The sequence below is a fragment of the Sorex fumeus genome, unplaced genomic scaffold (genome assembly GCF_029834395.1).
Source record: "Sorex fumeus unplaced genomic scaffold, SorFum_2.1 ptg000002l, whole genome shotgun sequence".
Classification (NCBI taxonomy): domain Eukaryota; kingdom Metazoa; phylum Chordata; class Mammalia; order Eulipotyphla; family Soricidae; genus Sorex; species Sorex fumeus.
In genome coordinates, this window is record NW_026606059.1 from 32,152,810 (window position 1) to 32,173,712 (window position 20,903).

A 20,903-nucleotide genomic window follows, 5' to 3' on the forward strand; every position below is an offset into this window, starting at 1 on the left:
TCCATATTTTTCTTTGATCCTTTATATACGTTTTCTGTGATTCAGAGAAATTCACACAAAAAGCACATTGAAACTAAATGAGTTCCTCTCTTGTTATAACTTCAACAAGTGATCAGTGTATCACTTAATCAAATTCGTTAACAGTGCTGAAAATTTCCTCAGATGAGGCTTTGCATCAATAAACTTGATGTGGAATATTTTTCTTGCTTTAGAGAGAAACAGCTGGATATCACCACGTTTTAACTTATTTTCTTGAAAAACAAGCATATGGGAATCATTACATTTCTAGGATAAATGTCTTCCTGTTATAAAGAACACATGCAAACACACACACACATAACACATACAGATCACTATCCATAAAGATTTTAAAGGTATAGATGGCACATTCAACTATAAAAATTTTTGCTTTAATATATTTTTGTAGAGAATTTTTTTTTTTTTTGGTAATGCCATAGATCAAACCCAGGTCATTGACATGTAAGGGAAGTAACCAGCAAGGATACTTTGCCTTTAAAATCTTAACTTTGACCTAATAGTTTAATTCCCCAGAATGTAGAGAATATAATCACTTCACTTAATCACTGAATCCCCGTTATTCATCGATTTACTCGAGCGGGTGCCAGTAACGTCTCCATTCATCCCGGTTGCGTGCTAGCGTAGCCCAATGGTATCTGTTTGTTCCAGGAATATAAATACACACATAATGATTAAAGAGCTTTTACATTTAAAATTAATTTTAAGGGTTAGCACTTTGGTTAATCATATCTACTTCTAACATGAAGCCTGCTCGGTTTGAAACTGGGCCTCTTCCACCCAGCTCCCCCACCTTCCAGTAGCTAGACAGTTACACCCACCAACTGCCGTGTAACCCCAACAACGGCCATCCAGAGACTATAAAACCAAGCTCCCAGAAGCGATCTCTTATTCTCTAGTTCTCACTCTCAGAGAACCCGGCAGGCTAATGAGAGTATCATACCCACCTATATGCCTGAATAGGAACAACTGTAAAGGTGATTAGAGGCTGCCCCAAAAGCCTCCATCCATCTCAGAGAGCCCAGCAAGCTATTGAGGGTACCCCGCCTGTACAGCAGAGACTGACAAGCTACCCGTGGTGTACTCAATATGTCAAAAACAGTAACAATGAATGATCCTCATTCCCCTGACCCTGAAGGAGCCCCCAATATGTCATCAGGCTATACTTGCACGTGACAGGGATGAATGGAGACGTTACTGGGTCCCCTTGAGCCAATTGAAGAATGGGGTAATAGTGATAGTGACTTCTAACATACATCATATCCCAGTTTTCCATTATGTTTCCAATTTCCTTTCAGTTTATACTGTAAAAAAAAGTTGTTGAGGACCAGACAGATTGCTCAACTGGGTTAAGCACATGCTTTACATGTGGGAGGCCTGGGTTTGATCTCTGGAAACTTTTGGTCCTGCAGGCATCTCAGGGAGTGACTCCCAAGCACAGAACCAGGTATGTTCTTCAACTCAAAAAAAGGAAAGAAAAAGTTGAATATTCAATTAAGCATCTAGTTGATGTTTATGCCTTATAAAAGGCTTTATGAAAATAAAGTGCCCAGCTTCCAAGTGATAGTCCAACGGGTAGGGTACTTGCCTTGAGTGCAGCCAACTGGGGTTCGATTCTTTGGCACCCTATATGGTCCTGGAGTCCTTCAAGACTAAGCCCTGAGCACCACAGGATGTGGCACAACATACCCCCCCAAAAAAAAGAAAAGAAAACTTTCAAATAGAGGAACTGTTTTGGAAATGGTCCTTTGTTTAAATGTCTTATCTATTGTTTAAAGATTAAAAGCACAAGATTTAAAATCAAACAGATACATTTTAGTTCTGATTCTGGCATTTTCTACTTTCAGCAAATTATTTCTCTAATCAGTAGATGTTCAATAAAATGAGGATAAAATACAATTTTTTTCCTCAACAAAACAAAGCTAGTTCTTTTAGGTGCCAGCGACAAAACACAGAATATCATACATGCAAAGCAACCTACTACTGAACTATATCCCCAGTCTCATGACAGAATTTACCTTTTGAAATACCTGTGAGGAGAAAATGAACTTAGAAAAATACCTGGAAAAGGGCCTAACAGATAGTACAGTGGGTTGAGCACTTGCCTTGAATGCCAGATATAGCTCACACTCTCCCCCCAAAAAGAAAGAAATACTAAGATGATATGTTCAAAATTTTAGGACAACTTGTTTAAATATTTTTTAAATGATCTAGCCAGGTAACACTATATATATATATTTATAATATATAAATATATATTTATTTATATATATTATATATTTATATATATTTCAATGAGTTTAATGCTTGATTTTTTAAAAAATTGGATCACCATGAATTACAGACTTACAAAGTTATCCTTTATTATCTTTCAAGCCTACAATGTTCCAATACCAGTCACTTCACCAGTGTCCATTTCCCTCCAACAGTATCCTCAGTTTCTCTTCCACCCCCCAACCCCCATTCTCCCTCTTATGGCAGTCACTTTCTCCCTCCACTATTGTCCTAGTGTTTCCTTACCTAATTTATCCCAGTGGCAGTCATCCTACTGAAGATCAGTTCTGCTCTGTTTCTATTGCTTTTGGGCATTTGATATTCTCCTACAAAATTTCTTTATATCTCACATATGAGAGAATCTCTGCTTGTCTCCCTCCCTGACTAACTTCACTCAACATAATACTCTCATTCAGCCTGAGCTGAATGTTGATTTTTCTTACTCCATTTTAAAATATTGAAACTTTTTCTCTAAAGTGGTGTCTGACATGAAACCATCATAATTTTATGTATCATTATACAATCTTTTGTTATTTATAAGAGATGGGGTACACGATACAAGAAATATCACTTCCCTTAGGGAAAAAATTGATAAAACAAGATCTGAATGGCTTTTGTTCATAATTCAACCAGTAATAGAAATGAAGGACAGTATTCATAATAATAGCTGGTTTACTGCAGACAACTCATCAAGATTAGAGAGGTGAGAATAATGCTAGCAATTATATTACAAAAGCAAAGAAGTTTTTTATTCATATTATTTGCAATGGTTTATGGTATCCTTTTCTTGATTTTACTAGACAGTTCTAAATAAGCCAAGACATCATGAATTGTTGCCATAGTTTCTAGTTATGTTTTTTCCACTGATATACTAATGAGACATCTTACAATTTATAAAACCATTGCCACATGAAAGTAGTTTAAGGCATAGTCCTACAATTGGAGGTAGTCATGCTAAGGGAAATAATATGTCAGAAGGATTTAACTCATGTGTGGGATATTAAAAACATAGTATGAGACTAATATCCAAGGACAGAAGAAACGGGAGCCTAGGAGGACTGGTCAATAATTGGAAGCTTGCCACAAATGTGTCGGTGTGGAGGGCAGTTAGGATAGATTAAGGGACCACTATGACAAAGATAGTTGCAAATGATCATTCTGGATAAGAACTAAGTGTTGAAAAGAGGTAAAAGAATACACATAACCTTTCAGCCTTTCAGTACCTGGATTGCAAACCATAATGGGGAGGGGGAGAGAAAGAGAGACAGAGAAACAGAGAGAGAGAGCCTGCCATAGAGACAGGCAGGGGGTGGATGGTAGGGAAACTGGGGACATTGTTGGTGGGATACGTACACTGGTGGAGGGACAGATGTTTGAACATTATCTGACTGAAATCCAATCATGAACAACTTTGTAACTGTGAATCTCACAATGATTCAATTTTAAAAATTAATTAAAAATAGACATAGTCCTAGCTATGGGATCACCAAAATAATTAACAAGAAAAGTCTGTTATAAAACTAAGACTATGAGAATTAAGATAACCAATTTATCAAATGAGCAAAACAATTTAATAAAACACAAAGCATCTTAAGTTAGAAAACCTGAAAATACCTTGGGAACTGAAATTGAGACTGGTTTACATAGCCTTAATAGTAATACAACTGACTTATTTCTCTGATCTGGAAAATGGTTCACAGTGTGCTGATTTTTGGGGTGGGAGTGATGAACATCTTTCTTTGACCAAATTAGCAATATCCAATATCAAAACTGAAAGGTTTTAGGTTTACTTTTTTGTTTTCTTATAATAAAAGGAAAAATTCTATTTAAAAGTAATATAAGGCTAGGGTTATATGGTAGGGTCAAATTCAAGGCTACTTATAGGATATTAAAACTTTCTATATTAAAATCATGAGAAAAAAGGGTGAAGCATTAGGAGATCAAAACTTTAAATATATAGTATCAGTTTTTTTGTAAATTACATATTTCCTTAAGTATTTCTAAGACCATTAATTATGTGACATAAAATGATTACCCATGTCTTTTAAGTAGTATCATTGTCTTCCATTTAATTGATTATCAGTATCAAAAAGAAAATATAAATTAGGAAGTAATGCAGTGCTGGGGAATGAACATGAGCTATCTCTCCTTCCCATGAATTGTTTTCCCCAATTCTCATTCTCTTTGTTTCTTTGTCAATCATTTGGGCAGTCTACCACACATATATATATGCATATATATATGCACATATATATATAGGCTAGAGCGATAGCACAGTGGTAGGGTGTTTGCCTTGCACGCCGCCAATATGGCCGATCTGAGTTTGATTCCTCCGCCCCTCTCGGAGAGCCTGGCAAGCTACTGAGAGTATCTCGCCCGCACAGCAGAGCCTGGCAAGCTCCCCGTGAGGTATTCGATATGCCAGACACAGTAACAACAAAGTCTCCAATGGAGACGTTACTGGGCCCGCTCGAGCAAATTGATGAACAACGGGAGGACTGTGACCGTGATATATATATATATATATATATATATATATATATATATATATATACACACACATATCACTGTATCACTGTCATCCTGTTATTCACCGATTGTCTCGAGCAGACCACAGTAACGTCTCCTTCATCCTAGCCCTGAGATTTTAAAAAGTGCCACATTCGAGGCTCTTTCAGGGTCAGGAGAATGAGACCCATCATTGTTACTGGTTTTTGGCATAGTGAATACGCCACAGGGAGTTTGCTAGACTCTGCCCTGTGGGCAGAATACTTTTGGTAGCCTGCCAGGTTCTCCAGAGTAAGAACTAGATAATATGATGTCTTGCGGAGCAGGGTTTTATAGTCTCTGGGTCTTGGCCGTTGATGGGATTATATGGCGCCGGGGGCAGTTGGTGGGTGTAAGCCTACATACTGGAAGATGGGGATTCTGGGTGGAGGAAGCCCCAGTCCCAATCCGAGCAGGGTTAGAGATCTACACCCTGGGTCCCGCATACTTGTGTTCCTCTGCTGGTTCCTTCATATGTGAGGCTTGTCCGAATGTGTGGAGAGTGGTTTTATATATGTATATATACACATAGTTAGAGAAAAACTCTTATCTATTCTCTCTTTTGGGTGTTCATGAGTTCTGAAAGATATCTTTTGAAAAGAATACTTAGAAAATGATGTTTGAAAATATTTCAGTAATTTTATTGCTAAATACTGAACATCCTATTTAATCTCTAACATGTACACTTAATAATCTTGGAAATGTAATTTGCCACTTGTATAAATATTTTCCAATAATTACGTTTCATCACAAAGTTTTATAGGAAGGTTTTAGAAAAACCTTTAAGATTTCAATTGGTCTTAAAACTTTTATATTGAAAAGATAAAATGCAATGCCTTAAGTTAGTTTAAAAGAATTACTGATTGAGTAGGAGAGGTAGTACAGTGGGTAAGGCACTTGTCTAGCATGCAATCAACTTGGAATTTAATCCCTGACACCATTTATTGTTCCTCCAGTCCTACAAGAAATTATCCCTGAGCACAATTCCAGGAGTAAGCACTGAGCACAGCTGGGTGTGGCTCAGAAAAAAAAGTGCTGATTGAAGGCATAGAAAATTTAAATTTACTAGTCAAGCTTTAATAAAACCTTAGCAGAACCTTTGGATGGGTTGTAATGTAGAAGGCAACCAATCTTGATTAACAAAATATAAACACAAAAGGCTTAAGCACACTAACTTAAGGCATTGAACAACATGTTAGGAATCTCATACACAAGAGTTTAATGTATCCAGGGTGAAATACAACCATCTTCAGGCACTTTCCTTTAAGGAAATTTTTTTGCATCATTTTTAGTGGATTATTCATAACAAGCAATACAAAGTAAATTATTTAGGTACCTGCTTTGGGCAGGGTTTGGCGGTCGGGGTGGAAACATTGGAAATATGGTGGTGAGTGAGTATAATGGTGGTGGGATTGGTGTTGGAATATTAAAAGGTAAAGGTAAAGGCCCTCCCGTTGATCGTCGATTTGCTCGAGCGGGCCCAGTAACGTCTCCATTGGAGACTTTGTTGTTACTGTGTCTGGCATATCGAATACTCTCGGTAGCTTGCCGGGCTCTCCGAGAGGGGCGGAGGAATCGAACTCGGGTCGGCCATGTTGGCCGCTTGTAAGGCGAACGCCCTACCTGCTGTGCTATCGCTCTTTTTGTGAACAACTTTATAAAAATAAAATTAAATTAAAAAACACAAATATATAGCATCAGCTTTTTGAGCGATAGCACAGCGGGTAGGGCATCTGCCTTGCACGCAGCCAACATGGCCGACCCGAGTTCGATTCCTCTGCCCCTCTCGGAGAGCCCAGCAAGCTACCGAGAGTATCTCGCCCGCACGGCAGAGCCTGGCAAGCTCCCCGTGACGTATTCGATATGCCAGACACAGTAACAACAAAGTCTCCAATGGAGACGTTACTGGGCCCGCTCGAGCAAATCGACGATCAACGGGAGGGCCTTTACTTTACTTTACTTACTTATATAACAATGTAACAATATCTGAGTAATGTTTTATATAAGAACTTAATGACTTCAAGATGAGATACAACAATCTTCAGTAATTTTCTTCTAGGAAACAATTTTTGATCATTCTCTTAACAAATTATTGATAAACAATATTAAATAAATTATTGAGGACCTGCTATGGGGAGCATGCTTAAGGAGTGGTTAGGAAAACCGGAGACAATGGTGGAAGGAAGGAAGGAAGGGAGACAATGGTGGTGGAATTGGTGCTGGAATATTGAATGCCTATAACAAATCATCATGGACAACTTTGAAACCACGATGTGAATATAAAACATAAGGGAAAAACTGGAATAAAAAAAAAAAAACCTTAGCAGAACTAATGATGTTACTGTAAAAATAATCACTGTAAGATATAGCCAACACAATGCACTTCTTCCATTTTACAAAGAAAAATTCTCAGCTATGATGATTAAAATGTATTAGAATAAACTAAATTTAGAACCAGATCTTTGAATCACTACATCACAGTTTTATAAAAAGGTTTTATAAAAAGTATTGGGTTAGAGCGATAGCACAGCAGTAGGGCATTTGCCTTGCGCGCAGCCAGACTGGTTGAGCTGGGTTCGATTCCTCCGCCCCTCTCGGAGAGCCCGGCAAGCTACCGAGGGTATCTTGCCCGCATGGCCAAGCCTGGCAAGCTCCCCGTGACGTATTTGATATGCCTAACACAGTGACAACAAGTCTCAAAAATGGAGACGTTACTGGGCCCACTTGAGCAAATCGATGAACAATGGGAGGACAGTGACAGGGGAAAAAGTATTGTGAAATAGAGATTTTTTTTATACTAATAAAGTGCCATTAAATCATTTAAAATGTCACTGTCACTACTGTCACTGTCCTCCTGTTTTTCATCGATTTGCTCAAACGGGCCCAGTAACATTGTGAGACTTGTTACTGTGTTTGGCATATAGAATACGTTATGGGTAGCTTGCCAGGCTTTGCCATGTGGGAGAGATACTCTCGGTAACTTGCCAGGCTTGTATTCATTATAATTTTAAGTGTGGAATTTTTATTTATAATGTTTATGGTACATTAGTATTAGAAGTCACAAGTACATAATTTACATATGTGAGTGCATACTGAAATATTTTTAAGGATGACTATATTCAAAAAGCAAAATTTAGTTATTATCTACTATCTCTATCCTTTGGTTTGGGTATCATCTAAGAATTTAATGCCCTTTTGTTCTCTTTTACAGTTAATTTTCAACATTTACAGTTAGTAAATGTTAAGTAGTTAAGTATATGTAAGGATTGAGCTAGGTTCAAAAAGGTAAAAATTTCACCTCTGTAAAATGATCTAAACCACTGTTTATACAATTCAAATTGTTTTCTAAATAATTTATGAAGCATAATAAAAGGAATTGTTTTTTGGTTACTTTTTTTGGTTTTTGGGTCACACCTAGTGATACTCAGGGATTACTCCTGACTCTGCCCTCAAGAATTACCCCTCTCGGTACTTGGGTGGCCATATGGGGTGCTGCAGATCAAACCCAGGTCAGCCGTGTGCAGGGCTAACACCCTACCACTGTACTATCGCTGCAGCCCGTAAAATGAATTGTTATTCTGACTAAATTCCACAGAATTGCCTGCCTCTCGGCTCTGTACCTTAGCTCCATTTTCAGGTCTTCATACAGGTAATGAACTGTGTACTGGAATTAATTTTATCTATTTATCTTGGTTTGGGAGCCACACATGGTCCCCTCAGTCCACAGGATCACTCCTGGTGGGCTTAGGGGACCATATGGGATACCAGGGACAGAATCCAGGTAGGCCATTGTGCAAGGCAAATGCCCTACCCACTGTACTATCTCTCCAACCCATCTTTTTCTTTCCAATTCATTTCACATCTTCTCTTCCAGATATCTGCAAGGTAGCTTTAATGTAATTTTATGTAGATATACATATCATTAACTCAACAAAGCATACAAATCACAGAAGGAAGAGCCAAGGTACAAAGATGTACCGTGCTTTCAAGGGTATTTTATATCCTGGACAGACCATGAGAAAAACAAAATAACATCAACAACAAAAAAAGCCACCTTTATTTTTTGTCTTTGTTTTGGGGCCTTCGACGATGTACAAGTCTTACCTGTGGATCTGTGCACAGGGATCACTCCTGTGGTGCTTGTCATATGGAGTGCAGATGAAATGTGGGTGGGACATGTACAAGGAAAGTATCCTACCAACTGCACTACTACTCTGTCCCAGTGCTCCACATTTTAAACTGTCTTAGTACTTTTGCTGGGGTGGAGCGAAAGCACAGCAGTAGGGCGTTTGCGTTGCACGCGGCTGGCCCGGCCAACCCAGGTTCGATTCCTCCGCCCCTCTCAGAGAGCCCGGCAAGCTACCGAGAGTATCTCATCCGCATGGCAAAGCCTGGCAAGCTACCCGTGACATATTCGATATGCCAAATATAGTAACAAGTCTCACAATGGAGACGTTACTGGGCCTGCTCAAGCAAATCGATGAACAACAGGAGGACAGTGCTACAGTGCTACAGTACTTTTGCTGTGTATTTTGTTTCTTCTAGTGTTTGAAAGTTTTACAGACCTGTTATTTGGCTTCAACCACCTCTTTCCAATTTCACCTCATTACTTATAATTTCAACCCATGGCTGAGATAAATTACTTTTAATTGCTACTTATTTACTCTGGAGAACAATCACATGAAAAATAAATAGGAAAAAAAATACTGCCAGAAACAAGTAACAGGAACTAGAATTCCCTACATGTCCAAAATGGATCCTATTCCAGCTCCCTAAGAAAATGCGGTGATTGAGGTTTTCAAGGCATGAAACTGGATCACATGACATCCTGGGATCTCTGTTAGTTTCAAATAAACCCTGAAAATAAACAAAGTTAAAGTTCACAGTCTTTGGAAGAACCTTGACTTTTTAGACATTTCCATTTGACTTTTCACAAGTGGTATTAATAGTTCAGGAAACATGGGCATAGATAAATTTGAAAAGTCTGTTATAATATAAAATCTTAGAAAAATACAAACAACACAATAAAAGAACAATATCTTAATTTAAAGTTACATATACCTCTTGAATTATACCATAGTAATATGCACTGTAACAATTTTTTTAGAAAAAATATGAAGAAAAATACAATTTGAAGAAATGTTAGTATAGCATAGACATTCAAGGCATTAATTTACTTCTTTTTCTCTTTTTTGGTTTTTGGGTCACATGTGGCTGTGCTTTCTTTTTCTATTTTTTGTTTTTTGGGTCACATGTGGCTGTGCTGAGAGATCACTCCTAGTGTGTTCGAAGGACCAAATGGGGTGCCAGGAATGGGACCCAGGTCATCCCCCTGCAAGGAAAGCTCTCTACTCACTGTAGTATCACTCTGGCCCATTCGGGCATGACTTCAGAAGAAAAACAGTCTGAGGGTTGAATTTTACTTGGCTGGTCAAAAGCTCTGAATGCAGACACAATCTGTAAGTTCTAGCTTCTTCTGCAAGAAGAAAGAAAACTTCCAGTTTTCTTCTTCATGAAAAAAATTCCAATTTTGGGCTGGAGCTATAGCACAGTGGGTAGGGCATTTGCCTTGCATGAAGCCGACCCAGGTTCGATCCCCAGCATCCCATATGGTCCCCCGAGCACCGCCAGGAGTAGTTCCTGGGTGCATCAGTCCAGGAGTAACCCCTGTGCAACGCTGAGTGTGACCCAAAAAGCAAAAAAAAAAAAGTAATTCCAATTTCATAGTTTTTGTGACAAAAAGAAAATCACATAAAAAGAAAACACACAATAAAATTAAAAATTATATGATTGTCGGGGCTAGAGTCATAGTTCAGCGGGTAGGGTGTTTGCCTTGCATGTGACTGACCTACATTAGATTCCTAGCATCCCATATGGTCCCCCGAGGACCACCAGGAGTAATTCCTGATTGCAAAGCCAGGAGTAACCCCTAGGAATCACCAGGTATGACCCAAAAAGAAAAAAATTGTATAATTGTATGCATATTAACATATATACACATATGTCACATGTCACTGTCACTGTCCTCCCGTTGTTCATCGATTTGCTCAAGCGGGCCCAGTAACGTCTCTGTTGTGACACTCGTTACTGCGTTTGGCATATCTTGGTAGCTTGCTGGGCAATCCGAGAGGCGCGGAGGAATTGAACTCGGGTTGGCCATGTTGGCTGTGTGCAAGGCAAACGCCCTACCCACTGTGCTATCGCTCCAGCCCATGTCACATGTACATATATAAAATACATAGTATAATGAAAGGCAGTATGATGGTCTTCCAAAGACCTGTGAATATGTTCTATAACATGACAAAGAATTACATTGCTGATGGCATTAAAATTACTAGCCAGTTGACCATGACATAGAAATAATATTCTGAATGTTCTGTGTGGGTATTCTACATAATTGACAGTTTATCCCTTAATAACACAATGATATACAACATTATGTTAAAAATAAAAAAATATCTAAATTGATCTTGACAAAAGTGTTTGAGGGACAGGGGCGATGGCTAAATGATGCATGCAAGACAAATATAGCCAGGGCCTGAGTGCAGTACAGTGGGTAGGGGGTTTGCCTTGCACATGGCCAACCTGGGTTCTGCACCACATATGGTCCCCTTGAGAACCAGTAGGAGTGATCCTGAGCACAGAGCCAGGAGTAATACCTAAGTACCACTGGTATGGTCCCCAAACAAAAAGCAAAAGATATTCACAGTCCCCTCCTTCCTGAGTTGAATACCCAGCACAGTATGGCCCCTCAACCACTGCCATGTATAGTCCTAGAGATGCTAAGAACAGGTGGGCCCAAGCAGTGCTGCATCATCAGGGATTAGCATTAAACTGTCTAGTCCAGTTGGCTGAGTATTACAGGATATGGTCTCAGATCACTGCTGAGAGTAATTAATGCACCATTTTATCACATCTTTCTATCTTCAATCTGCTCCACTCTTTATCCTTAAACTGTTTGGATCAATAGGTACTGTAGGTTGTTGGTTTCTGTTTGAATAATGGGCCTTAGCACTGACGAACTGATGACTTAGAGCAAGTCAACATATTATCTTTTTTCTTTTTAGCCCACACCTGGTGATGCTTGGGGGTTACTCCTGACTGCTTAGTGGACCAAGAGTGTTAGGAATCAAACTCAGGGCTCTACCATGCAAAACATGCACTCTAGTCCTTGGAACTATCTCCTTGCTCCTAACCCTAACTTAACATCTTTATCATCTTCATGCCTCTTTATTCCTTATTGGTAATATCATTTTTTTATTATTGCCATACACTTGCATGCATGCATGTGTGTGTTTGGCTGAATATCACAGGGTGTGATCTTAGATCACTGCTGAGAGTAATTAATGCACCATTTTATCATATCTTTCCATCTTCAATCTGCTCCACTCTTTATAAATGTGTGTGTGTGTGTGTGTGTGTGTGTGTGTGGTGTCACATATTTTGTGCATTACACAAGATGGGGGAGGTCATTTTGATTGTAGCACTGGGGATAACACTTGTTCCAGTTTAGCAGTGTTGGGATTGTACTCAGTAATGTGGGACAATGTCAGGAATCAAACTCAGAGCTTCACATACGCAATACAGTACTTTATTAATAAGCTATATTCCCAGGTCACAAAAAATTATTATCAATAGAATCTACATCAAGCTTAATTAATTAAAATTGATTAACCTCAAGTGAGTTGATTTCCATTAACTCTTAGGTAACTGGTACATTAATGTTTGCCAAATTAAGTAAAATAACATGTGGATCACTTAAGTGAATACTGTTCTCACAGAGCCCACCTGTAAGGTTTTTAAAATTTTATCCAACTTAGTTGACCATAAATTACCCCATTGTTATTTCAAGACATCTGAGACATACTAGAAGACAATATAGAAGAATCAAGACATCTGAGTCAGAGACAAAAAAAAAAAAAAACCCAAAAACCTTACAGCACAGTCACACACACACATACATACACACATACATACAAATATCAGAACATTCACTTAATTCTTCATGCACCCAAGCTCCACTGTAGTGAGATAAAGGAGTCTATATAGAGGCTAAACATACAGTATTAGAGGTAAGCAACCAAAGAGCTTATGGAACCAGATGCTTTTCTAGTTAAGCAAAGTGCTAAGTCTACTACTAGTCCCAAAGACAGATGTTGCTTCACCCCTCAAGACTGTTTGTTGCAAACACAATCATAATTAGGGGCTTGGACAGAACTAGGTGGTGAAAGCCTCTTAAAATGATTCATAATAGTTCATGCCTCCTGGTATTCACTCCCTGGCATAGTACATTATAGACAAAATTTATTGACTCACTTCTTACTGAAAACAGTACAAATGGCAGAATGTTGCTTCTGAGATGACATTAAAACAAAACAAAACAAAAACCCTGTGGCTTCTGTCCTGGGCCCCCTCTCACATTCTCTCACTTACTCTCACATAAGACAACTTTCAAGCTGGCTCAAACACCTGTCTGGTATGGATGTCTTTGACTAATAGCCAGCAAAGACCTGAAATAGGTCCACAGCCATGTAAGTGAAATCTGGAAGCAGAACCTCCCCTTTCCAAGTTTGCAGACAAAGTATTGCTGGCCAATCTTAATCAAAGTTTATCAGATATCCTGAGTCAGAGGCATCCAGTTAAAGTTGTGCACACATTCCAATCTACAGGAACTGTTAGAAAGTGTTTTAAGCCTCTATGTCTTGAGGAAATCAGTTTGCAGCAATAGATAAGTAAACAAACAACAAGGGCCTTGCATTCTTTGCATACTGAAAAGGACATGCAAGGGCTTGAGAAGCCCATATAGAATTACCCGAATTACCTCTGAGTAGTAGTGCAGAGCAATAGTTCAGGGCTGGGCAATGTCATCTTTCCATAAGAGGACTAATGTGCTTGGTATATAGTAGCTTGGGAAGCAGCAGATACTGATACTGGAAACTAGAATAGGGAAGAAAGCCCTTAGCTGGAACTGGTCTTATCAACCTGAGAGTTAATTTTTGAAGAATCTTGCTAGCTTGATGACAAAATGCAAGGTAGAAAAAGTGGCTTCTATTATATGCCTGTAGCAGGAAATATAAGCTGAGAAAGAATACACTTACAGCATTAAATGCTGAAATGCAGGCACTGCATTTAGTGAAAGAAATTATCTAGTTTTATGTTAGCTATTCCTTATACTCGTTTGCCTTCTGTTCATTAGGAGCCCCTCATAAAGATTTGAGTACTTCACCAGCACCCATCTGTACTTCAAGAAATTCGAGTCAAATCCAGAAGTAAATATAAAAGGGAAAACAGTGCCCCCTAGAGGCTAGAGTGGAAATACTGAGACTCCTAGTGAACAGAGAAACCAGAAAGGAGACTGTAAGTTCTTTATAGCATTGCACTGTCCTCCTGTTCATCGATTTGCTCAAGCGGACCCAGTAACGTCTTCATCGTGAGACTTGTTGTTACTGTGTTTGGCATATCGAATACGTCACGGGGAGCTTGCCAGGCTTTGCCGTGAGGGCGAGATATTCTTGGTAGCTTGCCGGGCTCTCCAAGGGGGGGCGGAGGAATCGGAGGAATCGAACTCGGGTCGGCCAGGTCGGCTGCGTGCAAGGCAAATGTCCTACCTGCCGTGCTATCGCTCCAGCCCAAGTTCTTAATAAATACATTTTAAAGTTTGACAAAATAAAAATATCTCTGATTTAGTGGGTTTTTTTTTTTTCAGGGAGTTGATTCTGGGCCACATCCAGCAGTTCTCAGAGGCTACTCCTGACTCTGAGGCCACTTCCAGCAGTGCTTAGGGGACCATATGCTGCATCAGGGATAGAACTGGGACAGCTCCATGCAAATTGAGCACCTCACTCGGTATACTATCTCTCAGGTCCCCAAGCTCTATATACTTTTCAAACAATTTTTCCTACTTATATGTGAATCACAAATTTTATGAAAATCCCAGTTTAATTTTTAAAAAGTTGATTCTCAAGTTTATCTGGAAGAGTATTTGAAATGATCCAAGAAGGTTTTGAAAATCATCCATTATAAAACTACTTGTTCTATAATAAGTTAAATGGAATTCCTGTGAGGAACTATAAAGCTATATTATAAATCAGTCCATGTGGTACTGACAAGAAAAGGACAGTTAGATCCATGGTATGGAACAGAGTTCATAAAATAACCCAGGTTCATAATTTACAGTATTTCATATGAGTTCAAGGTAGTATTTCAAATCTATGGAGGAAGACTAGGTTATTAAACATAAAGAGTTAACGGATAACTGGGCTTCATAAATTACTAATGATATATATGAGGACTTTTTTTTAAAAAACTTTTTTATTGAATCACTGTGAGATAGATCCTTACAAAGCTGTTAATGATTAGATTTCAGTCATACAGTATTCTAACACCTATCCCTCCACCAGTGCACATTTCCCAGCACCAGTGTCCCCATATTGTCATCTCTGCCATATATCAGAACTTCTTAAACTTTCCATTAATAACCCATAGAATTTTACATAACAGTGAATATGTATAAATAAAATAGGAATAATGAAAAGCAAATTTGTAAGAATGTTCATGATTCCCACAGTCAATTACATGACCCATAGTTTAAGTAGCTACGACTTAAGGGCTTGGGGCAATAACTCAAAGTATGGAGCACATGCTTTGCATGCAATAGGCTGGGGTTCAACTTTCACACACATGAGCACTGCTGGGTACAACCCTCAAGCATTGAGCCCATGAGCACTGCTGAAGTGGCCCCAAAACGAAATCAAAAGCAGCTAAAGTTAATATTTTGGTGGGGGGCCCTTTCCAACACAGCTGAAAAAGATCATGGGTCAAACAAACAAAACAAACACTGTCCTCCCGTTGTTCATCGATTTGCTTGAGTGGGCCCAGTAATGTCTCCATTGTGAGACTTCTTGTTACTGTGTTTGGCATATTGAATACTCTCGGTAGCTTGCCGGGCTCTCCGAGAGGGGCGGAGGAATTGAAGCCGGCTCGGCCGGGCTGGCTGCGTGCAAGGCAAACGCCCTACCGCTGTGCTATCATTAGGAATTACCGCAGCTCAGTGATACAAGTCTGGTGTTGGTGCTAGGGCCAACAGTGGAGTGCTATTTAGGTCTGGCTTGCTGGGGACATCAAGACCACCTTTTTATGGGAGCACCAAAAGCAACATCTGATGGTGTTGGGAAGGCATAAGATGAACTCAGGGGTCTAATGCATGCTAGGAATGCACTCCACCCCTTTGAGTTATTTCCTTAGTCCCTTAACAGTATTTTAAAGATACAAACATAAAACAAAAGAAAATAGTAAATATGTTTATAAAAAATACATAGAAAAAGTATCTTTACAACTGTGTGCATAACAGGACATTCTTAGCCTGTCACAAAACCTAGACGCCAAGAAGGAAATGACAGGCCAAGTAGATTCCATGTGTAGTTCAACACCTTTGGCTGGGGAGACAGCTCAAAGGGAAGGAGCACCTGGTCTACATGCTGGAGCTCTGGGTCAATCCCTGGAATTGGACAGGTCACACCTCTAAGCTTGAAAACAACCCTGAGACATTGCACACCTCTGTGCAGAAGCACAACCTTTTCCTGTCTTCATCCCTCTCTAGCAGGAATCCCTACATTTAAAACTGAACAGCAGGGTTTGGAAGAGGGGAGATGGGAGGCAAGTAGGAATTCCTGAGGTACTCAGGTCTTATTGCTCAGGTGTCTTTTGCTGTGCATTTAATCCTGGGCATTACTCTCTGTTCAGATAAACACTGCTGATTTTCCAGTTGAACCTTTTTTTGGTTTTGCTTATTTTGTTTTTCTGATGCTGATAATTGAACCCAGTATCTCATACATAAACTCTACCATTGAACTGTATCCCTAATGCCCTGCAACCAACTTGGGAGTCAAACTCAATTAAATCTGTGAACCCATGAGTATGGAGGTAATGCCTCTTCACCTTCGCTTCAGCTTTACCTGGTTATCAAATAGTGCTTGATATACAGAAAGGTTTTAATGAAGAGTTAAATGAACAGATAAAATAACACTTGGTTCAGCACCTTGTTTCATTATAAATCCTAAAAACTTAAACTTCTTGCTAGCATTCTTTGGTTTAAGTTGCTTTCTTCTACTTTTGAACTAAAGATCTCCAACTTGAAGATCGTTTCTGGATGAGGAGAGGTGAACTTTTCTGGAATGTATATCTTTGTTTACAAATAAATTTATCACAGGCAAGATGTGAAAGATCCAAATAACTAAGAGAATACAAACAGTGGCTAATGATCACTGGAAGGTGAGTAAGGTCATTCTTCAAATATCCAATTCATCCTAGTCTTGTCATGACTCCATCCATGACTGTGTCTGTCTGGTCTCATCCACTATACACTTAATGTTTTAGGAATTTAAATAGAGCAGATGAAGCAACAATAACTAGCTAACCAAAGATTCAAGGATTCTAGCTCCCGACTCAATTTTTCTATATCAAAATAACTATTATGGGACCAGAGTGATAGTACAGTAGGTGGGGCACTTGTCTTACATGTGGCCCACCCAGGTTTGAGCCCTGCCACCACATATGGTCAAACTGAGTCTAGCCAGGAGTGATCCCAGAGTACAGAGCAAGGAGGAAGCTCTGAGCACCACCATGTGTATACATATATATATGTAATGTACACATATATGTACATACTCACATATGTACATCCTTAAACCATATATATGCACACACATATACATGCACACATTATGTTATATATGTACATGTACATGCATGTACACATATATGTACATATACATATATATATACATTCTGTCAAATATCTTTTCCTGATCCAATAAACACACATACCCAAGCTACATTTTAAATTCACTGACTCACTTATTCCTAATTTTCTATAAAGGAGGGGGTTCTCAATTTTGTGGAGAAAATTATAGCTAAGAAAACTTAACTGATTTCTGTAGTGTCACACAATTATAAGAAGAATTAGAATCTATTGTCATACAATTAGAACCAGAATTAAGACCATACTGTGCAAGCTTAAGTTCAATGGCAGACATTGCCTTTTGTTTTGCAGAAATGAAATAACATTAAAAAATAGTTTTCTGTAAAAATGTGTTTATTTTTTATTGAATCACCCTAAAATATAGTTACAAAGTGGTTTATGATTGGATTTCAGTCATCAATATTCCAACACCTGTCATTCACCAATGTACATTTCCTACAGTTTTTCTCCTACCCACCCTAGCCTGCCTCTATGGCACTCTATGGCAGGTACTTCTCTCTCTCTCTCTCTCTCAGCACTATGGTTTGCAACACAGGAACTGAAAGATTATGTATATCCCTTCATGTCCTTTCAGCTCTCAGTTTTTGTCCAGAGTGATCCAATTATCATTGCCATAGGGTCCCTTCTCTGTCCTAACTGCCCACCCCACCCCCTGACTTGTGCCAATTTTCCAACCATGAACCTGTCCTCCTGACCCATATTATGTTTTTATATATCCTGCAAGTGAATGCAATCATTCTATGTCTCCTACTGACTCATTTTACTCAGCATTATACCCTCCATGTCCGTCCATTTATAAAGAAATTTCATGACTTCATTTTTCCTAGCGGCTGAATAGTATTCCATTGTATAGAGGGACCATAATTTCTTTATCCAAACATCTGTCTTGAGTACTCGGTTGTTTCCAGATTATGGCTATTGTGAATAGTGCTGCAATGAGCACAGAACTGCAGATGGATTTTCTGCATCATGTTTTTAGGCTTCTGGGGTTTATTCCCAGAAGTGGTATTGCTGGGTCTTACGGAAGCTCAATTTCTAGGTTTTTTTTTTTGTTTGTTTGTTTTTTTGGGTCCCTCCTAGTGATGCTTAGGGGTTACTCCTGGCTCTGCACTCAGGAATTACTCCTGGCGGTGCTCAGGGGACCATATGGCATGCTGGGAATCGAACCTGGGTCAGCCACGTGCAAGGCAAACGCCCTACCCATTGTGCTATCATTCCAGTCCCTCTAGTTTTTTTTTTAAAAGAAATGTCCATATTGTTTTCCAAAAAGACTGGACTAGTAGGCATTCTCACGAGCAATGAATGGTAGTCCCTTTCTCCCTGCATTGGTACCAGCCCTGATTTTTCTTTTAGATGCGTGTCAGTCTTGTGTCAGTCTCTATGGTGAGGTGATATCTCATTGCTTTGATTTGCATCTAAACTGACGATTAGTGATGTACAGAATTTTTTCATGGGCCTTTTGTCCATCTGTATTTCTTCTTTGAGGAAATTTCTGTTCATTTCTTCTCCCCATTTTCTGATAAGGTTAGCTGTTTTTTCTTGTACAGTTCAACCAGAGCCTTATCTATCTTGCATATTAATTTCTTAAATGATGAGCATTATGTAAGTAATTTTTCCCATTCTGTGAGCAGTTTTTTAATATTATGATCATAGTTTTCTTTGAGATGCAGAAGCTTCTTAGTTTAATATAGTCCCATTTGCTTATTTTTACTTCCACTTGCTTGGTCAGTTATGTTCCTTCTTTGAAGCTGACTTTAGCTTCAATGTCATGAAGGGTTCTGCCGACATTTTCCTCTATGAATTCAGGTCTGATGTTGAGGTCTTTAACCCATTTTGATCTAACTTTAGTGCATGGCTTTACAAAGAGGTCTGAATTCATTTTTCATACATGTAGTTGCCCGGATTTCTCAGCACCACTTGTTGAAGAGGTTTTCCTTACTCCACTTCATATTTCTTGCTCCTTTATCAAAAATTAAATGATTATATATTTGAGAGTCTGTGTCAGGATATTTAACTTTATTCCATTAATCTGAGAGTCTATTCCAGTACCATGCTGTTTTAATTACTACTGCTTTGTGGTACAGTTTGAAGTTGAGGGAGATTATGCCTCCCATCTTTTTGTCAAGGATTGCTTTGGCTATTCATGGGGGTTTATTGTTTTATGTGAATTTCAGGTGTGTCTGATCACTTTTTTTTTTAACAAGTAAGTAAAGGCCGTCCCGTTGATCATCGATTTGCTCGAGTGGGCCCAGTAACATCTCCATTGGAGACTTTGTTGTTACTGTGTCTGGCATATCGAATACTCTCGGTAGCTTGCCGGGCTCTCCGAGAGGGGCGGAGGAATCGAACTCGGGTCGGCCATGTTGGCTGCGTGCAAGGCAGACGCCCTACCCGCTGTGCTATGTCCTGGTTACTCTTTCAGGGACTGCATTTAATCTGTATAATGCTTCGGAGAGTATTGCTATTTTGGTAAAATTAATCCTCAAAATGGTTGGATTTTTTAAAAAAATTATAATTTTACCCTACTTTTGTATCATCAATCTATTATATCAAAATACTTAACTTTAGATTAATGTATTACAATTCTTGGGGCAAGAAAGATCATATAGGGGCTAATGCTGCTTGCCTTGAATGTAGCCTATCCTAAAATGATCCCCAGAATTGCATAAGGTCTCCTGAGCACAATGAGTGGTGACTCTTGAGCTAGTTGAGTACTGGCAGGTGTGACTCAACCCCTCCCCCCAATATTTAAAAATTCTGCTTTGCTTTATTTATTTTTACAATTCTTTAACTTTGCAAGAATCTGCAAAATTTTTTAAAAATGTCAGTAATATTCATGCATTACAACCTGTGAAAACAATAAATCAAAAAAACCAGTGATCTAATTCACTGGCAATTTAGGACAATTAGAACAAATGGATGAAATTAGTCCTTTCTGTGAAAAGAGTTACTGAAATGAAGAAAACATGTATTGTTTGGTCCCTGCTTCTGTGTACTCTAAAAGTCGAATCAAATTTCTGTTTTTTACTTATGCTACCACCAATTCAATTGTTTTCAATTTTCTAATTTCTAAAGTGCAGAAGTCTGAGGCTAGCAAATTGAAGCATTACTTTAATTGTTTTGAAAAATATTTATGAAACTGCCTTCAGATTCTGTTAATTCGATGATGCTAGAAAATCTCAATGGCTAAGCATGTCAGGAACCTAAAAGGACTGAATGATAAAAATTAAAACATTACGTACAGTTTTATTTAATAGCTTGCCTATATGCAGTATGGTGAGTGTTT